The following is a 21,206-nucleotide window of genomic DNA, read 5'->3' as shown; positions in this document are numbered from 1 at the left end:
GACTGGCAGACTGACTGGCTGACTGGCTGGCTAACTGACTGGCTGACTGGCTGGTTGACTGACTGGCTGATTGACTGGTTGACTGGCTGACTGACTGGCTGACTGACTGGCTGACTGACTGACTGGTTGACTGACTGGCTGGCTGACTGACTGACTGGCTGACTGACTGGTTGACTGACTGGCTGGATGACTGGCTGGCTGACTGGCTGGCTGGCTGGCTGGCTGACTGGCTGACTGACTGGTTGACTGACTGGCTGGCTGACTGACTGGCTGAGTCAGCATCCCATCCCAGCATCCCAAATGGCATTCCCTATATAGTGCACTACTTTAGACCAGAGCCCTATGGCACCCTATTCCCTATATAGTGCACTACTTTAGACCAGAGCCCTATGGCACCCTATTCCCTATATAGTGCACTACTTTAGACCAGAGCCCTATTCCCTATATAGTGCACTACTTTAGACCAGAGCCCTATGGCACCCTATTCCCTATATATACAGTGCGGCAAAAAAGTATTTAGTCAGCCACTAATTGTGCAAGTTCTCCCACTTAAAAAGATGAGAGAGGCCTGTAATTTTCATCACAGGTACACTTCAACTATGACAGACAAAATGAGAAAAAAAAATATCTACACAATCACATTGTAGGATTTTTTATGAATTTATTTGCATCGGAGCTAGAAACACAAGTATTTCACTACACCTGCAATAACATCTGCTATTCACCTGTATGTGACCAATAACATCTGCTAATCACCTGTATGTGACCAATAACATCTGCTAATCACCTGTATGTGACCAATAACATCTGCTAACCATGTGACCAATAACATATGCTAACCATGTGACCAATAACATATGCTAACCATGTGACCAATAACATCTGACCAGGCCTATGGGTTCTGTAGTGCACTACTTTAGACCAGGCCTATGGGCTCTGTAGTGCACTACTTTAGACCAGACTCTGTAGTACACTACTTTAGACCAGGCCTATGGGCTCTGTAGTACACTACTTTAGACAAGGCCTATGGGCTCTGTAGTGCACTACTTTAGACCAGGCCTATGGGCTCTGTAGTGCACTACTTTAGACCAGACTCTGTAGTACACTACTTTAGACCAGGCCTATGGGCTCTGTAGTGCACTACTTTAGACCAGGCCTATGGGCTCTGTAGTGCACTACTTTAGACCAGACCTATGGGCTCTGTAGTGCACTACTTTAGACCAGGCCTATGGGCTCTGTAGTGCACTACTTTAGACCAGACCTATGGGCTCTGTAGTGCACTACTTTAGACCAGGCCTATGGTCTCTGTAGTGCACTACTTTAGACCAGACCTATGGGCTCTGTAGTGCACTACTTTAGACCAGGCCTATGGGCTCTGTAGTGCACTACTTTAGACCAGGCCTATGGGCTCTGTAGTGCACTACTTTAGACCAGACCTATGGGCTCTGTAGTGCACTACTTTAGACCAGGCCTATGGGCTCTGTAGTGGACTATAGGGAATAGGGAGCTCTTTGGGCCTCAGTCAGACCATGACACTTAGACACCTCTATGGTCTCTGGTTGACAGGGATGGCATGAAGTAGAGGGTAAAGGGGAGGGGTCAGGGATGGCAGGAAGCAGAGGGTAAAGGGGAGGGGTCAGGGGTGGTTAAATTCTGTACATTTACGGGCAGTTGGAGGGGAAGTGTGAGTGCTGGAAAGTGACGAAGACGGAAGGAGAAGAGCGACCACAGCCCCCCCCCCCCCCCCCCAACACACACACACTCTGTACTGGTACACACACACACGCAAACACTCTGTGTACACACACACACATCTGTATTGGTCGATTACCTCAGACCTATCTTAAGCAGGGACACACTGTGTCATCTCAGCGACACCAAGGACACACAGGAGTCTCCACACACACACACACACAAACACACACACACACACACACACACACACACACACACACACACGTCGACCTGCCATTGACGGAACGCTGTCTTGAAGCCCTGCAATGTTGAAACGTGTCCATAATGTCTCAGTTACTCAACCTAAACTCAGAGGTACAACTAGTGAAGTGTCCCACCCTGCCATCCACAGACAGAAGGTTCAGTTCTCCCTGTCTTACTGGAAAGCAGAGAGAGTAGTAATTACACAACGTTACATGCTTCTAATAAAGGGATGTTGTTATGTGGATCTCTGTTACTAGAGGGACTACTGCTGTTGTTGCATCAGTCTGACAACAACTCTGCTGTCTGGTCTCTGGTCTCTGACCAACACCTCTGGTCTCTGACAACACCTCTGGTCTCTCTGACAACACCTCTGGTCTCTCTGACAACACCTCTGGGCTCTGACAACACCTCTGGCCTCTGGTCTCTGACAACACCTCTGGTCTCTGACAACACCTCTGGTCTCTCTGACAACACCTCTGGGCTCTGACAACACCTCTGGGCTCTGACAACACCTCTGGTCTCTGACAACACCTCTGGCCTCTGACAACACCTCTGGTCTCTGACGACACCTCTGGTCTCTCTGACAACACCTCTGGGCTCTGACAACACCTCTGGCCTCTGGTCTCTGACAACACCTCTGGTCTCTGACAACACCTCTGGCCTCTGACAACACCTCTGGTCTCTGACAATACCTCTGGTCTCTGACAACACCTCTGGTCTCTGACAACACCTCTGGTCTCTGACAACACCTCTGGCCTCTGGTCTCTGACAACACCTCTGGTCTCTGACAACACCTCTGGTCTCTGACAACACCTCTGGCCTCTCTGACAACACCTCTGGTCTCTGGTCTCTGACAACACCTCTGGTCTCTGGTCTCTGACAACACCTCTGGCCTCTGGTGTCTGACAACACCTCTGGTCTCTGACAACACCTCTGGTCTCTGACAACACCTCTGGTCTCTGACAACACCTCTGGTCTCTGACAACACCTCTGGTCTCTGGTCTCTGACAACACCTCTGGTCTCTGGTCTCTGACAACACCTCTGGCCTCTGGTGTCTGACAACACCTTAGGGCTCTGACAACACCTCTGGTGTCTGACCACAACTCTGGCGTCTGACAACACCTCTGGTCTCTGACAACACCTCTGGTCTCTGGTGTCTGACAGCACCTCTGGTCTCTGACAACACCTCTGGTCTCTGGCCTCTGACAACACCTCTGGAATCTGACAACACCTCTGGTCTCTGACAACTCCTCTGGTCTCTGTTGTCTGACAACACCTCTGGACTCTGACAACACCTCTGGTCTCTGACAACTCCTCTGGTCTCTGTTGTCTGACAACACCTCTGGACTCTGACAACACCTCTGGTCTCTGACAACCCCTCTGGTCTCTCGGACAACACCTCTGGCCTCTGAGAACCCCTCTGGTCTCGGACAACACCTCTGGACTCTGACAACACCTCTGGTCTCTAACAACTCCTCTGGTCTCTGTTGTCTGACAACACCTCTGGACTCTGACAACACCTCTGGTCTCGGACAACACCTCTGGTCTCTGACAACACATCTGGTCTCTGACAACACCTCTGGTCTCTGACACCACCTCTTGCCTCTGACAACACCTCTGGTCTCTAACAACACCTCTGGTCTCTGACAACCCCTCTGGTCTCTGAAAATACCTCTGGCCTCTGGTCTCTGACAATACCTCTGGTGTCTGACAACACCTCTGGCCTCTGGCCTCTGACAACACCTCTGGTCTCTGACAACACCTCTGGTCTCTGACAACACCTCTGGTCTCTCTGACAACACCTCTGGTCTCTGGTCTCTGACAACACCTCTGGGCTCTGACAACACCTCTGGCCTGTGACAACACCTCTGGGCTCTGACAACACCTCTGGCCTGTGACAACACCTCTGGCCTGTGACAACACCTCTGGGCTCTGACAACACCTCTGTCCTTTGACAACACCTCTGGGCTCTGACAACACCTCTGGCCTCTGGGCTCTGACAACACCTCTGGCCTGTGACAACACCTCTGGGCTCTGACAACACCTCTGACCTCTGACAACAGGACTGGAGTAACTCTACACTGAATGATGGTAAATCAATGCTTTAAATGATGAGTAAAGCAATAAATTAAATTTCCTGTTTCCTCCTATCCTCTCCTCTCCTCTCCTCTCCTCTCCTCTCCTCTCCTCTCCTCTCCTCTCCTCTCCCAGTGCAGTCAGACGGACTGTCTTCATTAAAGTATGGGGGTTCTAGTGGGGGGGATATAGGTAGCACACAGGAGGACATTTTTCTCTGTTCAGATCATTTCCTTATTCATTTCAAGCCAAATGTAAAATGTTCCTGTTTTGATTAATTTAAATTAATAGAGTGAGTTAGGTCTGCTCTATACCAAATTAGCATACCCCCTGAGTCCCTTCCCTGTTTCACACCTGGTAGTGTGGTGGATGGGACTACCAGCTCTCTGTAACCTAGAGGGCAACCAGTGGGTCAGTCTACTCTATACCACCCACCTGGTAGTTTGGTGGATGGGACTACCAGCTCTTTGTAACCTAGAGGACCACCAGTGGGTCCATCTCCTCTATACCACCCACCTGGTAGTGTGGTGGATGGGACTACCAGCTCTTTGTAACCTAGAGGACCACCAGTGGGTCCATCTCCTCTATACCACCCACCTGGTAGTGTGGTGGATGGGACTACCAGCTCTCTGTAACCTAGAGGACAACCAGTGGGTCCATCTCCTCTATACCACCCACCTGGTAGTGTGGTGGATGGGACTACCAGCTCTCTGTAACCTAGAGGACAACCAGTGGGTCCATCTCCTCTATACCACCCACCTGGTAGTTTAGTGGATGGGACTACCAGCTCTCTATAACCTAGAGGACAACCAGTGGGTCCATCTCCTCTATACCACCCACCTGGTAGTTTGGTGGATGGGACTACCAGCTCTCTGTAACATAGAGGGCAACCAGTGGGTCCATCTCCTCTATACCACCCACCTGGTAGTTTGGTGGATGGGACTACCAGCTCTCTGTAACATAGAGGGCAACCAGTGGGTCCATCTCCTCTATACCACCCACCTGGTAGTTTGGTGGATGGGACTACCAGCTCTCTGTAACATAGAGGGCAACCAGTGGGTCCATCTCCTCTAAACCTGGTAGTGTGGTGGATGGGACTACCAGCTCTCTGTAACATAGAGGACAACCAGTGGGTCCATCTCCTCTAAACCTAGTAGTGTGGTGGATGGGACTAACAGCTCTCTGTAACCTAGAGGACAACCAGTGGGTCCATCTCCTCTGTACCTGGTTTCTTGTTGGATGATAATGTCTGTATTTCTGATTTATTTGGTGAAGTCCAGGTTGCTCTTTAGGCCAAAGGCAGATGACCTCAGGTGGGGTGGGGTGCATGGTGGGCACTGCTGCCTTGTAGAGGTGGACCTGGTCATAGAGGCTGTTCAAGTCCAGGGTAGAGTGGTGGGCCAGGTAGAGTGGTGGGCCAGGTAGAGTGGTGGACCGGGTAGAGTGGTGAGCAAGGTAGAGTGGTGGACCAGGTAGAGTGGTGGACCAGGTAGAGTGGTGGACCAGGTAGAGTGGTGGAACAGGTAGAATGGTGGACCGGGTAGAGTGGTGGGCCAGGTAGAGTGGTGGACCAGGTAGAGTGGTGGGCCAGGTAGAGTGGTGGACCAGTTAGAGTGGTGGACCAGTTAGAGTGGTGGACCAGGTAGAGTGGAGGACCAGGTACCCTACCCTGTAGGGTCTCCCTCTCCTCTCCTCTCCTCTAACCACAACCCCTACCCTGTAGGGTCTCCCTCTCCTCTAACTATAACCCCTTCCCTGTAGGGTCTCCCTCTCCTCTCCTCTAACCATAACCCCTACCCTGTAGGGTCTCCCTCTCCTCTCCTCTAACCATAACCCCTACCCTGTAGGGTCTCCCTCTCCTCTAACCATAACCCCTACCCTGTAGGGTCTCCCTCTACTCTCCTCTAACCATAACCCCTACCCTGTAGGGTCTCCCTCTCCTCTAACCATAACCCCTACCCTGTAGGGTCTCCCTCTCCTCTAACCATAACCCCTACCCTGTAGGGCACATATGTCAGAGTCAAGGCCCGCGGGCCACATCCGGCCCGCAAGAAGGTTTTTTACGGCCCCTGGGATGATCTTGATTTATTATTAGAACCGGCCCGCAGCAAGCCGGCAGCCCGCAGATCTTTTACACGCACCAATACTACATTTCCCACAATGCAAAGGTGACGCACCGAGCAGTAGGCTGCTTCATTTCAATATTTATTGGCACAGCAGTCGTCAGCATCACAGTAAAATTAACTTTCAGATACCCATCAAAAATGGCAAAACGGAAGGTGGATACTGAGAACCGGGGGTTTCAAACAAGGTGGGAGTCGGAGTATATGTTCACGAAGGTAGCTGGAAAACCTGTGTGTCTTCTGTGTGGAGAAAGTGTGGCGGTACTGAAAGAGTATAATCTGAGACGACATTATGAAACGAAACACGCGGACACACACGCGGACGCAACTGTCAAGGCCAGTTTTATTTTGGCAGAAGAGATCGCTAAATCAGCCCGGCCATTTACGGAGGGGGATTTCATCAAAAACTGCATGATTAAAGTTTGTGACGAAGTTTGCCCAGAAAAAAGGCAACTCTTTTTAAATGTGAGTCTGAGCAGAAACACCATTGCCGAGAGAGTAGACCAGTTGTCCATCAATCTAAAAGAGCAGCTTGTGAAAAAGGGAAAAGATTTTATTGCATATTCCTTGGCTGTGGATGAGAGCACCGACATTTCTGACATTGCCCAGTTGTCAATTTTCATCCGCGGAGTGGACTCCAACCTAAGCGTGACAGAGGAGTTTTTGGCTTTACGTCCTATGCATGGCACAACTACGGGGCATGATTTGTATGAAGAGGTGTCAAGATGTGTAAATGAGATGGAGCTGCCTTGGGAAAAACTCGTGGGTTTGACAACCGACGGAGCACCTGCGATGTGTGGACACAGGAGCGGACTGGTGGCGAAGATACGGGAAAAGATGCAAGAGGAAAACGCGACAGGTGAGCTGACAGCTTATCATTGTATCATACACCAGGAAGCGTTGTGCGGTAAAGCCTTGAAAATGGAGCATGTAATGAGCATCATCACGCGCACAGTTAACTTTATCAGAGCCAAAGGTTTGAATCACCGCCAGTTCAAGGCATTTCTGACGGAGTTAGAAACGGAGCATGGTGATTTGCCTTATCACACAGAGGTGCGATGGCTAAGCCAGGGAAAGGTGCTTCAAAGATGTTTCGAGCTTCGTGAGGAGATTTGTCTGTTCTTGGACAGCAAAGGGAAAGACACAACACAACTCCGAGACGAAATGTTTCTGTGTGAAATGGCTTTTCTGTGTGACATTACGAGTCATCTGAATGCAATAAACTTGCAGCTGCAGGGTCGGGATCGTGTCATCTCTGATATGTACAGTACAGTGAAGGCATTTAAAACCAAACTGACTCTGTGGGAGACGCAGATGCGGAAAGAAAATTTGAGCCACTTTCCCAGCTGCCAGACCATGAAAGAGAAGCTCTCTACCAGTGCGTTCCCGAGCACACAGTTGGCTGATAAAATAGGTATGCTTGCCGCTGACTTTCGACGCCGATTTGCTGACTTTGAAGCACAAAAAAGCAGGTTGGAACTGCTCGGTAACCCATTTGCTGTTGACGTGGAAAGCTCACCACCAAACCTCCAAATGGAGTTGATTGACCTCCAATGCAATGATGCACTGAGGGCAAAATATGCAGCAGTGGGTGCTGCGGAGTTCGCCCGTTTCCTCCCCGGCACAATGCCCCAGCTGCGCATCCAGGCTGCAAAAAACGTTGTCTATGTTTGGCAGCACATACCTGTGTGAACAACTGTTTTCTTTGATGAACCTGAACAAAACATCACACAGAAGTCGACTTACTGCTGAACACCTCCACTCAATTCTGAGGATTTCTTCAGCTCAGAGCCTTACCCCGAACATTGATGAACTTGTGGAAAAGATGGGACACCACCAAGTATCACCCTCAACCTCAAACAAGTGAACATTACTGTGCAATCACATATTTAGAGTTTTTACTCAGTTCAAGTTTAAAAGTTAAAATTTAATATTTGTTTTCACTGCATGTTACTTCTCCTTAAACAAAGTGTTGTTTTTGATTAATAGATTTTTGCACTTTATTTTTTTGTATTTCAATCCAATTATATTTTAAAAATATTTCAGTTGAGTGGATGATAGAAAATTGCTATTATTGTTTTTTCTTTGAAGTAAATTTAGCCCACTTTTGCTAAAATAGAAAATATAGTCTACTGATGGTGCCTTGAATACCGGTTTCTTTCATTTAATGTTCATGTTATGGGGATATTTATATAAAGGAAATTTGTCTTTTGTGTCTGTTGAAAATTAAAGATTACTGACAGAGCCATAAGAAAATATTGCTTTATTTATCTGATCATATTGTAATATATTTGTTAGGTTTTCAGTAGGTTCAATTAGGTTCACTAGACTATATGCGTCATTTAAAAAATTTTCAATGAACATTCGAACAGTCCGGCCCTCGTCTTGTAGCTGATTTTTTTATTTGGCCCTCCGTCCATTTGACTTTGACACCCCTGCTGTAGGGTCTCCCTCTCCTCTCCTCTAACCATAACCCCTACCCTGTAGGGTCTCCCTCCTCTAACTATAACCCCTACCCTGTAGGGTCTCCCTCTCCTCTCCTCTCCTCTCCTCTCCTCTCCCCTCCTCTCCTCTCCTCTCCTCTCCTCTCCTCTCCTCTCCTCTCCTTTAACCATAACCCCTACCCTGTAGGGTCTCCCTCTCCTCTAACTATAACCCCTACCCTGTAGGGTCTCCCTCTCCTCTCCTCTTCTCTAACCATAACCCCTACCCTGTAGGGTCTCCCTCTCCTCTCCTCTAACCATAACCCCTACCCTGTAGGGTCTCCCTCTCCTCTCCTCTCCTCTAACCATAATCCCTACCCTGTAGGGTCTCCCTCTCCTCTCCTCTCCTCTAACCATAACCCCTATCCTGTAGGGTCTCCCTCTCCTCTCCTCTCCTCTAACCATAACCCCTACCCTGTAGGGTCTCCCTCTCCTCTCCTCTAACCATAATCCCTACCCTGTAGGGTCTCCCTCTCCTCTTACCATAACCCGTACCCTGTAGGGTCTCCCTATCCTCTAACCATAACCCCTACCCTGTAGGGTCTCCCTCTCCTCTAACCATAACCCCTACCCTGTAGGGTCTCCCTCTCCTCTAACCATAACCCCTACCCTGTAGGGTCTCCCTCTCCTCTAACCATAACCCCTACCCTGTAGGGTCTCCCTCTACTCTCCTCTAACCATAACCCCTACCCTGTAGCGTCTCCCTCTACTCTCCTCTAACCAGGTTCTGGGGGCTGGAATAGATTATTTTATCCTTTGAAAGAACAGATTGTGATAATTCTTATCTTCCTGTCCCCTTAACCCTTCCCGTAACCCCACGCCCCTTCTCTCCTGGTAAAACCGCTGCCTCTCCTCTGTAACTGGTGTTGGGGGGGGGAGTGTATTTTAGAGCACAGGGCCCTAACCGCCGATCTGACCACTTCTGCTCTGTGGGCCAGGAGGCAGGCTGCTGCAGGCGTTGGAGCCCCAGCCAGAGGGCTCCTATCTGGGGGAGACAGGGTGGCACCGACACCACAGCGGCCGGATGTCCACCACACCATCCGATGTCACCCTTATCATAGGCTCTATCTAAACCATAACCACACTGCTATCTCCACCCCCCACCCTCCCTGCAGACACCCCGTCCTCACCTCCCCTTTCCCCCTCTCTCCCTGGCTCCTCCCCTTCCCTTTCTCTCTCCCTCTCTCCCTGCCTCCTCCCCTTCCCTTTCTCTCTCCCTCTCTCCCTGCCTCCTCCCCTTCCCTTTCTCTCTCTCTCTCTCCTCACCTCCCCTTTCCCCCTCCCTCCCTCCCTCCCTCCCTCCCTCCCTCCCTCCCTAGTCCCAACCCCTCCCTCCTCCCACCTCCTCCCTAGTCCCACCTCCTCCCTAGTCCCACCTCCTTCCACCTCCTCCCTAGTCCCACCTCCTCCCTAGTCCCACCTCCTCCCACCCTCGCTAGTCCCAACCCCTCCCTAGTCCCACCTCCTCCCTAGTCCCACCTCCTCCCTAGTCTCACCTCCTCCCTAGTCCCACCTCCTCCCACCCTCCCTAGTCCTAACCCCTCCGTAGTCCCACCTCCTCCCTAATCCCAAACCCTCCCTAGTCCCAACCCCTCCCTAGTCCCACCTCCTCCCTAGTCCCACCTCCTCCCTAGTCCCAACGCCTCCCTAGTCCCACCTCCTCCCAAACCCTCCCTAGTCCCAACCCCTCCCTAGTCCCCCCTCCTCCCTAGTCCCAAACCCTCCCTAGTCCCAAACCCTCCCAAGTCCCACCTCCTCCCAAGACCCCTCCCTAGTCCCTCCTCCTCCCTAGTCCCACCTCCTCTCTAGACCCAACCCATCCCTAGTCCCTCCTCCTCCCAAGACCCCTCTCTAGTCCCAACCCCACCCTAGTCCCACCCCCTCCCACCTCCCACCCCCTCCCACCTCCTACCCCCTCCCTAGTCCCACCCCCTCCCTAGTCCCAACCCCACCCTAGTCCCTCCCCCTCCCACCTCCCACCCCCTCCCTAGTCCCAACCCCTATAATGTGCATAGCTGTCATCAAGGCAAAGGGTGGCTATTTGAAGAATCTTAAATATAAAATATATTTAGATTTGTTTAACACTTTTTGGTTACTACATGATTCCATATGTGTTATTTCATAGTGTTGATGTCTTCACTATTATTCTACAATGTAGAAAATAGTACAAATAAAGAAAAACCCTTGAATGAGTAGGTGTGTCCAAACGTTTGATTGCCTCTGTAAGCAACGTCAGCACAATAACTGTTCGTCGAGAGCTTCATGAAATGGGTTTCCGTGGCCGAGCGGCCGCACACAAGCCTAAGATCACCATACGCAATGCCAAGCGTCTGCTGGAGTGGTGTAAAGCCATTGGACTCTGTGGAAACACATTCTCTGGAGTGTTGAATCACACTTCACTATCCGGCTGTACAACAAACAAATCTGGGTTTGCCAGGAGAACGCTACCTGCTACGCTACGTTACCTGCTCCTAAGCATAGCACCAACTGTAAAGTTTGGTGGATGAGGAATATTGGTCTGGGGCTGTTTTTCATGGTTCAGGCCCCTTAGTTCCAGTGAAGGGAAATCTTAACGCTACAGCATACAATGACATTCTAGACAATTCTGTGATTCCAACTTTGTGGCAACAGTTTGAGGAAGGGCCTTTCCTGTTTCAGCATGAATGACAATGCCCCCGTGCACAAAGCGAGGACCATACAGAAATGATTTGTCGAGATCGGTGTGAAAGAACTTGACTGGCATGCACAGAGCCCTGACCTCAACCCCATCAAACACCTTCTGGATGAATTGAAATTCCGACTGTGAGCCAGGACTAATCACCCCCAACATCAGTGCCCCGACCTCAGACCTCACTAATGCTCTTGTGGCTGAATGGAAGCCAGTCCCCACAGCAATGTTCCAACATCTAGTGGAAATCTTTCCCAGAAAAGTGGAGGCAGTTATAGTAGCAATGGAGGGACCAGCTCCATATTAAGGGAGTGAACAGCTCATGGCTGGGTGTGTGGCTGAAGTGCAATAGAGATTGCGTCATCTGTGGATCTGTTGGGGCGGTATGCTAATTGGACTGGGCCCAGGGTGTCTGGGTTGATAGTGTTGATATGTGTCATAACCAGCCTTTCAAAGCCCTCCATAATTACAGATGCGAGCGTTTCAGGGCGATAGTCATTTAGGCAGGTTACCTTGGGTTCTTAAGAACAGGGACAATGGTGGTCAGCTTGAAATACGTTGGGATTACAGACTGGGACAACGAGAGATTGAAAATGTCTGTGAAGACATTTGCCAGCTGGTCTGTACAAGCTCTGATAACGAGCCCTGGTATTCCGTCTGGCCCGGCAACCTTGCGAGTGTTGACCTGTTGAAAAGTCTTACTGCATCCTCTGAGAACGCACCCTGGTATTCTGTGGATGTCCTCCTGTCTGTTAATGGGTTGGTTGGTCCTGGTCAGTCCTGGTTGTCCTGTCGCTTAATGGGATGGATGGTCCTGGTTGTCCTGTCTGTTAATGGGATGGTTGGTCCTGGTTGTTCTCCTGTCTGTTAATGGGATGGTTGGTCCTGGTTGTCCACCTGTCTGTTAATGGGATGGTTGGTCCTGGTTGTTCTCCTGTCTGTTAATGGGATGGTTGGTCCTGGTTGTCCACCTGTCTGTTAATGGGATGGTTGGTCCTGGTTGTTCTCCTGTCTGTTAATGGGATGGATGGTCCTGGTTGTCCTGTCTGTTAATAGGGTGGTTGGTCCTGGTTGTCATTCTGCCTGTTAATGGGATGGTTGGTCATGGTTCTCCTGTCTCTTAATGGGATGAATGGTCCTGGTTGTCCTCCTGTCTGTTAATGGGATGGTTGGTCCTCGTTGTCCTGTCTGTTAATGGGACGGTTGGTCCTGGTTGTCCTGTCTCTAAATGGGATAGGTGGTCCTGGTTGTCCTGTCTGTTAATGGGATAGTTAGTCCTGGTTGTCCTGTCTGTTAATGGGATGGTTGGTCCTGGTTGTCCTGTCTGTTAATGGGATGGTTGGTCCTGGTTGTTCTCCTGTCTGTTAATGGGATGGTTGGTCCTGGTTGTCCTGTCTGTTAATGGGATGGTTGGTCCTGGTTGTCCTCCTATCTGCTAATGGGTTGGTTGGTCCTGGTCAGTCCTGGTTGTCTTGTCTGTTAATTGGATGGTTTGTCCTGGTTGTCCTGTCTGTTAATAGGATGGTTGGTCCTGGTTGTCATGTCTGTTAATGGGATGGTTGGTCCTGGTTGTTCTCCTGTCTGTTAATGGGATGGTCAGTCCTGGTTGTCCTGTCTCTTAATGGGATGGATGGTCTTGGTTGTCCTGTCTGTTAATGGGATTGTTGGTCCTGGTTGTCATGTCTGTTAATGGGGTGGTTGGTCCTGGTTGTCCTGACTGTTAATGGAATGGTTGGTTCTGGTTGTCCTGTCTGTTAATGGGATGGTTGGCCCTGGTTGTTCTCCTGTCTGTTAATGGGATGGTTGGTCCTGGTTGTCCACCTGTCTGTTAATGGGATGGTTGGTCCTGGTTGTCATTCTGGATGTTAATGGGATGGTTGGTCATGGTTGTACTGTCTGTTAATGGGTTGGTTTGTCCTGGTTGTCCAGTCTGTTAATGGGATGGTTGGTCCTGGTTGTCCTGTCTGTTAATGGAATGGTTGGTCCTGGTTGTCCTCTCTGTTAATGGGATGGATGGTCCTGGTTTTCCTGTCTGTTAATGGGATGGTTGGTCCTGGTTGTCCTGTCTGTTAATGGGGTGGTTGGTTCTGGTTGTCCTGTCTGTTAATGGGATGGTTGGTCCATGTTGTTCTCTCGTCTGTTAATGGGATGGTTGGTCCTGGTTGTCCACCTGTCTGTTAATGGGATGGTTGATCCTGGTTGTCCTGTCTGTTAATGGAATGGTTGGTCCTGGTTGTCCTCTCTGTTAATGGGATGGTTGGTCCAGGTTGTTCTCTCGTCTGTTAATGGGATGGTTGGTCCTGGTTGTCCACCTGTCTGTTAATGGGATGGTTGATCCTGGTTGTCCTGTCTTTTAATGGGTTGGTTGGTCCTGGTTGTCCTGTCTGTTAATGGGATGGTTGGTCCTGGTTGTCCTGTCTGTTAATGGGATGGTTGGTCCTGGTTGTCCTGTCTGTTAATGGGATGGTTGGTCCTGGTTGTCCTGTTTGTTAATGGGATGGTTGGTCCTGGTTGTCCTGTCTGTTATTGGGATGGTTGGTCCTGGTTGTCCTGTTTGTTGATGAGATGGTTGGTCCTGGTTGTCATCTTGTACGTTAATGGGATGGTTGGTCCTGGTTGTCCACCTGTCTGTTAATGGGATGGTTGGTCCTGGTTTTCCTGTCTGTTAATGGGATGGTTGGTCCTGGTTGTCCTGTCTGTTAATGGGTTGGTTGGTCCTGGTCAGTCCTGGTTGTCCTGTCTCATGATGGGATGGATGGTCCTGGTTGTCCTGTCTGTTAATGGGATGGTTGGTCCTGGTTGTCCTGCCTGTTAATGGGGTGGTTGGTCCTGGTTGTCCTGTCTGTGATTGGAATGGTTGGTCCTGGTTGTCCTGTCTGTTAATGGGATGGTTGGTCCTGGTTGTCATCCTGTACGTTAATGGGATGGTTGGTCCTGGTTGTCCTGTCTGTTAATGGGATGGTTGGTCCTGGTTGTCATCCTGTACGTTAATGGGATGGTTGGTCCTGGTTGTCCAACTGTCTGTTAATGGGATGGTTGGTCCTGGTTTTCCTGTCGGTTAATGGGATGGTTGGTCCTGGTTGTCCTGTCTGTTAATGGGGTGGTTGGTCCTGGTTGTGCTGTCTGTTAATGGGATGGTTGGTCCTGGTTGTCCTGTCTGTTAATGGGATGGTTGGTCCTGGTTGTCCTCCTGTCTGTTAATGGGTTGGTTGGTCCTGGTCAGTCCTGGTTGTCCTGTCTCTTAATGGGATGGATGGTCCTGGTTGTCCTGTCTGTTAATGGGATGGTTGGTCCTGGTTGTCCTGTCTGTTAATGGGGTGGTTGGTTCTGGTTGTCCTGTCTGTTAATGGGATGGTTGGTCCTGGTTGTCCTCTCTGTTAATGGGATGGTTGGTCCAGGTTGTTCTCTCGTCTGTTAATGGGATGGTTGGTCCTGGTTGTCCACCTGTCTTTTAATGGGATGGTTGGTCCTGGTTGTCCTCCGGTCTGTTAATGGGATGGTTGATCCTGGTTGTCCTGTCTTTTAATGGGTTGGTTGGTCCTGGTTGTCCCGTCTGTTAATGGGATGGTTGGTCCTGGTTGTCCTGTCTGTTAATGGGATGGTTGGTCCTGGTTGTCCTGTCTGTTAATGGGATGGTTGGTCCTGGTTGTCCTGTCTGTTAATGGGATGGTTGGTCCTGGTTGTCCTGTCTGTTAATGGGATGGTTGGTCCTGGTTGTCATCCTGTACGTTAATGGGATGGTTGGTCCTGGTTGTCCACCTGTCTGTTAATGGGATGGTTGGTCCTGGTTTTCCTGTCTGTTAATGGGATGGTTGGTCCTGGTTGTCCTGTCTGTTAATGGGATGGTTGGTCCTGGTTGTCCTGTCTGTTAATGGGATGGTTGGTCCTGGTTGTCCTGTCTGTTAATGGGTTGGTTGGTCCTGGTCAGTCCTGGTTGTCCTGTCTCTTAATGGGATGGATGGTCCTGGTTGTCCTGTCTGTTAATGGGATGGTTGGTCCTGGTTGTCCTGTCTGTTATTGGGATGGTTGGTCCTGGTTGTCCTGTTTGTTGATGGGATGGTTGGTCCTGGTTGTCATCTTGTACGTTAATGGGATGGTTGGTCCTGGTTGTCCACCTGTCTGTTAATGGGATGGTTGGTCCTGGTTTTCCTGTCTGTTAATGGGATGGTTGGTCCTGGTTGTCCTGTCTGTTAATGGGATGGTTGGTCCTGGTTGTCCTCCTGTCTGTTAATGGGTTGGTTGGTCCTGGTCAGTCCTGGTTGTCCTGTCTCTTAATGGGATGGATGGTCCTGGTTGTCCTGTCTGTTAATGGGATGGTTGGTCCTGGTTGTCCTGTCTGTTAATGGGGTGGTTGGTCCTGGTTGTCCTGTCTGTTATTGGGATGGTTGGTCCTGGTTGTCCTGTCTGTTAATGGGATGGTTGGTCCTGGTTGTCATCCTGTACGTTAATGGGATGGTTGGTCCTGGTTGTCCTGTCTGTTAATGGGATGGTTGGTCCTGGTTGTCATCCTGTACGTTAATGGGATGGTTGGTCCTGGTTGTCCAACTGTCTGTTAATGGGATGGTTGGTCCTGGTTTTCCTGTCGGTTAATGGGATGGTTGGTCCTGATTGTCCTGTCTGTTAATGGGGTGGTTGGTCCTGGTTGTGCTGTCTCTTAATGGGATGGTTGGTCCTGGTTGTCCTGTCTGTTAATGGGATGGTTGGTCCTGGTTGTCCTCCTGTCTGTTAATGGGTTGGTTGGTCCTGGTCAGTCCTGGTTGTCCTGTCTCTTAATGGGATGGATGGTCCTGGTTGTCCTGTCTGTTAATGGGATGGTTGGTCCTGGTTGTCCTGTCTGTTAATGGGGTGGTTGGTTCTGGTTGTCCTGTCTGTTAATGGGATGGTTGGTCCTGGTTGTCCTCTCTGTTAATGGGATGGTTGGTCCAGGTTGTTCTCTCGTCTGTTAATGGGATGTTTGGTCCGGGTTGTCCACCTGTCTTTTAATGGGATGGTTGGTCCTGGTTGTTCTCCGGTCTGTTAATGGGATGGTTGGTCCTGGTTGTCCTGTCTGTTAATGGGATGGTTGGTCCTGGTTGTTCTCTCGTCTGTTAATGGGATGTTTGGTCCGGGTTGTCCACCTGTCTTTTAATGGGATGGTTGATCCTGGTTGTCCTGTCTTTTAATGGGTTGGTTGGTCCTGGTTGTCCTGTCTGTTAATGGGATGGTTGGTCCTGGTTGTCCTGTCTGTTAATGGGATGGTTGGTCCTGGTTGTCCTGTCTGTTAATGGGATGGTTGGTCCTGGTTGTCCTGTCTGTTAATGGGATGGTTGGTCCTGGTTGTCATCCTGTACGTTAATGGGATGGTTGGTCCTGGTTGTCCACCTGTCTGTTAATGGGATGGTTGGTCCTGGTTTTCCTGTCTGTTAATGGGATGGTTGGTCCTGGTTGTCCTGTCTGTTAATGGGATGGTTGGTCCTGGTTGTCCTGTCTGTTAATGGGATGGTTGGTCCTGGTTGTCCTGTCTGTTAATGGGTTGGTTGGTCCTGGTCAGTCCTGGTTGTCCTGTCTGTTAATGGGATGGTTGGTCCTGGTTGTCCTGTCTGTTAATGGGATGGTTGGTCCTGGTTGTCCTGTCTGTTAATGGGATGGTTGGTCCTGGTTGTCCTGTCTGTTAATGGGTTGGTTGGTCCTGGTCAGTCCTGGTTGTCCTGTCTCTTAATGGGATGGATGGTCCTGGTTGTCCTGTCTGTTAATGGGATGGTTGGTCCTGGTTGTCCTGTCTGTTATTGGGATGGTTGGTCCTGGTTGTCCTGTTTGTTGATGGGATGGTTGGTCCTTGTTGTCATCTTGTACGTTAATGGGATGGTTGGTCCTGGTTGTCCACCTGTCTGTTAATGGGATGGTTGGTCCTGGTTTTCCTGTCTGTTAATGGGATGGTTGGTCCTGGTTGTCCTGTCTGTTAATGGGATGGTTGGTCCTGGTTGTCCTCCTGTCTGTTAATGGGTTGGTTGGTCCTGGTCAGTCCTGGTTGTCCTGTCTCTTAATGGGATGGATGGTCCTGGTTGTCCTGTCTGTTAATGGGATGGTTGGTCCTGGTTGTCCTGTCTGTTAATGGGGTGGTTGGTCCTGGTTGTCCTGTCTGTTATTGGGATGGTTGGTCCTGGTTGTCCTGTCTGTTAATGGGTTGGTTGGTCCTGGTTGTCATCCTGTACGTTAATGGGATGGTTGGTCCTGGTTGTCCTGTCTGTTAATGGGATGGTTGGTCCTGGTTGTCATCCTGTACGTTAATGGGATGGTTGGTCCTGGTTGTCCAACTGTCTGTTAATGGGATGGTTGGTCCTGGTTTTCCTGTCGGTTAATGGGATGGTTGGTCCTGGTTGTCCTGTCTGTTAATGGGGTGGTTGGTCCTGGTTGTGCTGTCTGTTAATGGGATGGTTGGTCCTGGTTGTCCTGTCTGTTAATGGGATGGTTGGTCCTGGTTGTCCTCCTGTCTGTTAATGGGTTGGTTGGTCCTGGTCAGTCCTGGTTGTCCTGTCTCTTAATGGGATGGATGGTCCTGGTTGTCCTGTCTGTTAATGGGATGGTTGGTCCTGGTTGTCCTGTCTGTTAATGGGGTGGTTGGTCCTGGTTGTGCTGTCTCTTAATGGGATGGTTGGTCCTGGTTGTCCTGTCTGTTAATGGGATGGTTGGTCCTGGTTGTCCTCCTGTCTGTTAATGGGTTGGTTGGTCCTGGTCAGTCCTGGTTGTCCTGTCTCTTAATGGGATGGATGGTCCTGGTTGTCCTGTCTGTTAATGGGATGGTTGGTCCTGGTTGTCCTGTCTGTTAATGGGGTGGTTGGTTCTGGTTGTCCTGTCTGTTAATGGGATGGTTGGTCCTGGTTGTCCTCTCTGTTAATGGGATGGTTGGTCCAGGTTGTTCTCTCGTCTGTTAATGGGATGTTTGGTCCGGGTTGTCCACCTGTCTTTTAATGGGATGGTTGGTCCTGGTTGTCCTCCGGTCTGTTAATGGGATGGTTGGTCCTGGTTGTCCTGTCTGTTAATGGGATGGTTGGTCCTGGTTGTTCTCTCGTCTGTTAATGGGATGTTTGGTCCGGGTTGTCCACCTGTCTTTTAATGGGATGGTTGATCCTGGTTGTCCTGTCTTTTAATGGGTTGGTTGGTCCTGGTTGTCCTGTCTGTTAATGGGATGGTTGGTCCTGGTTGTCCTGTCTGTTAATGGGATGGTTGGTCCTGGTTGTCCTGTCTGTTAATGGGATGGTAGGTCCTGGTTGTCCTGTCTGTTAATGGGATGGTTGGTCCTGGTTGTCATCCTGTACGTTAATGGGATGGTTGGTCCTGGTTGTCCACCTGTCTGTTAATGGGATGGTTGGTCCTGGTTTTCCTGTCTGTTAATGGTATGGTTGGTCCTGGTTGTCCTGTCTGTTAATGGGATGGTTGGTCCTGGTTGTCCTGTCTGTTAATGGGATGGTTGGTCCTGGTTGTCCTGTCTGTTAATGGGTTGGTTGGTCCTGGTCAGTCCTGGTTGTCCTGTCTGTTAATGGGATGGTTGGTCCTGGTTGTCCTGTCTGTTAATGGGATGGTTGGTCCTGGTTGTCATCCTGTACGTTAATGGGATGGTTGGTCCTGGTTGTCCACCTGTCTGTTAATGGGATGGTTGGTCCTGGTTTTCCTGTCTGTTAATGGGATGGTTGGTCCTGGTTGTCCTGTCTGTTAATGGGATGGTTGGTCCTGGTTGTCCTGTCTGTTAATGGGTTGGTTGGTCCTGGTCAGTCCTGGTTGTCCTGTCTCTTAATGGGATGGATGGTCCTGGTTGTCCTGTCTGTTAATGGGATGGTTGGTCCTGGTTGTCCTGTCTGTTATTGGGATGGTTGGTCCTGGTTGTCCTGTTTGTTGATGGGATGGTTGGTCCTGGTTGTCATCTTGTACGTTAATGGGATGGTTGGTCCTGGTTGTCCACCTGTCTGTTAATGGGATGGTTGGTCCTGGTTTTCCTGTCTGTTAATGGGATGGTTGGTCCTGGTTGTCCTGTCTGTTAATGGGATGGTTGGTCCTGGTTGTCCTCCTGTCTGTTAATGGGTTGGTTGGTCCTGGTCAGTCCTGGTTGTCCTGTCTCTTAATGGGATGGATGGTCCTGGTTGTCCTGTCTGTTAATGGGATGGTTGGTCCTGGTTGTCCTGTCTGTTAATGGGGTGGTTGGTCCTGGTTGTCCTGTCTGTTATTGGGATGGTTGGTCCTGGTTGTCCTGTCTGTTAATGGGTTGGTTGGTCCTGGTTGTCATCCTGTACGTTAATGGGATGGTTGGTCCTGGTTGTCCTGTCTGTTAATGGGATGGTTGGTCCTGGTTGTCATCCTGTACGTTAATGGGATGGTTGGTCCTGGTTGTCCAACTGTCTGTTAATGGGATGGTTGGTCCTGGTTTTCCTGTCGGTTAATGGGATGGTTGATCCTGGTTGTCCTGTCTGTTAATGGGGTGGTTGGTCCTGGTTGTGCTGTCTGTTAATGGGATGGTTGGTCCTGGTTGTCCTGTCTGTTAATGGGATGGTTGGTCCTGGTTGTCCTCCTGTCTGTTAATGGGTTGGTTGGTCCTGGTCAGTCCTGGTTGTCCTGTCTCTTAATGGGATGGATGGTCCTGGTTGTCCTGTCTGTTAATGGGATGGTTGGTCCTGGTTGTCCTGTCTGTTAATGGGGTGGTTGGTCCTGGTTGTCCTGTCTGTTAATGGGATGGTTGGTCCTGGTTGTCCTGTCTGTTAATGGGATGGTTGGTCCTGGTTGTCCTGTCTGTTAATGGGATGGTTGGTCCTGGTTGTCATCCTGTACGTTAATGGGATGGTTGGTCCTGGTTGTCCATCTGTCTGTTAATGGGATGGTTGGTCCTGGTTTTCCTGTCTGTTAATGGGATGGTTGGTCCTGGTTGTCCTGTCTGTTAATGGGATGGTTGGTCCTGGTTGTCCTGTCTGTTAATGGGATGGTTGGTCCTGGTTGTCCTGTCTGTTAATGGGTTGGTTGGTCTTGGTCAGTCCTGGTTGTCCTGTCTCTTAATGGGATGGATGGTCCTGGTTGTCCTGTTTGTTAATGGGATGGTTGGTCCTGGTTGTCCTGTCTGTTAATGGGGTGGTTGGTCCTGGTTGTCCACCTGTCTGTTAATGGGATGGTTGGTCCTGGTTGTCCTCCGGTCTGTTAATGGGATGGTTGATCCTGGTTGTCCTGTCTTTTAATGGGTTGGTTGGTCCTGGTTGTCCTGTCTGTTAATGGGATGGTTGGTCCTGGTTGTCCTGTCTGCTAATGGGATGGTTGGTCCTGGTTGTCCTGTCTGTTAACGGGATGGTTGGTCCTGGTTGTCCTGTCTGTTAATGGGATGGTTGGTCCTGGTTGTCCTGTCTGTTAATGGGATGGTTGGTCCTGGTTTTCCTCCTGTCTGTTAATGGGTTGGTTGGTCCTGGTCAGTCCTGGTTGTCCTGTCTCTTAATGGGATGGATGGTCCTGGTTGTCCTGTCTGTTAATGGGATGGTTGGTCCTGGTTGTCCTGTCTGTTAATGGGGTGGTTGGTCCTGGTTGTCCTGTCTGTTATTGGGATGGTTGGTCCTGGTTGTCCTGTCTGTTAATGGGATGGTTGGTCCTGGTTGTCATCCTGTACGTTAATGGGATGGTTGGTCCTGGTTGTCCTGTCTGTTAATGGGATGGTTGGTCCTGGTTGTCATCCTGTACGTTAATGGGATGGTTGGTCCTGGTTGTCCAACTGTCTGTTAATGGGATGGTTGGTCCTGGTTGTCATCCTGTCTGTTAATGGGATGGTTGGTCCTGGTTGTCCTGTCTGTTAATGGGATGGTTGGTCCTGGTTGTCCTCCTGTCTGTTAATGGGTTGGTTGGTCCTGGTCAGTCCTGGTTGTCCTGTCTCTTAATGGGATGGATGGTCCTGGTTGTCCTGTCTGTTAATGGGA

The sequence above is a fragment of the Oncorhynchus clarkii genome, chromosome 26 (genome assembly GCF_045791955.1).
Source record: "Oncorhynchus clarkii lewisi isolate Uvic-CL-2024 chromosome 26, UVic_Ocla_1.0, whole genome shotgun sequence".
NCBI classification, from domain to species: Eukaryota; Metazoa; Chordata; class Actinopteri; order Salmoniformes; family Salmonidae; genus Oncorhynchus; species Oncorhynchus clarkii.
The sequence above is the reverse complement of the archived record's forward strand: the minus strand, read 5'-3'. Positions refer to the sequence as shown.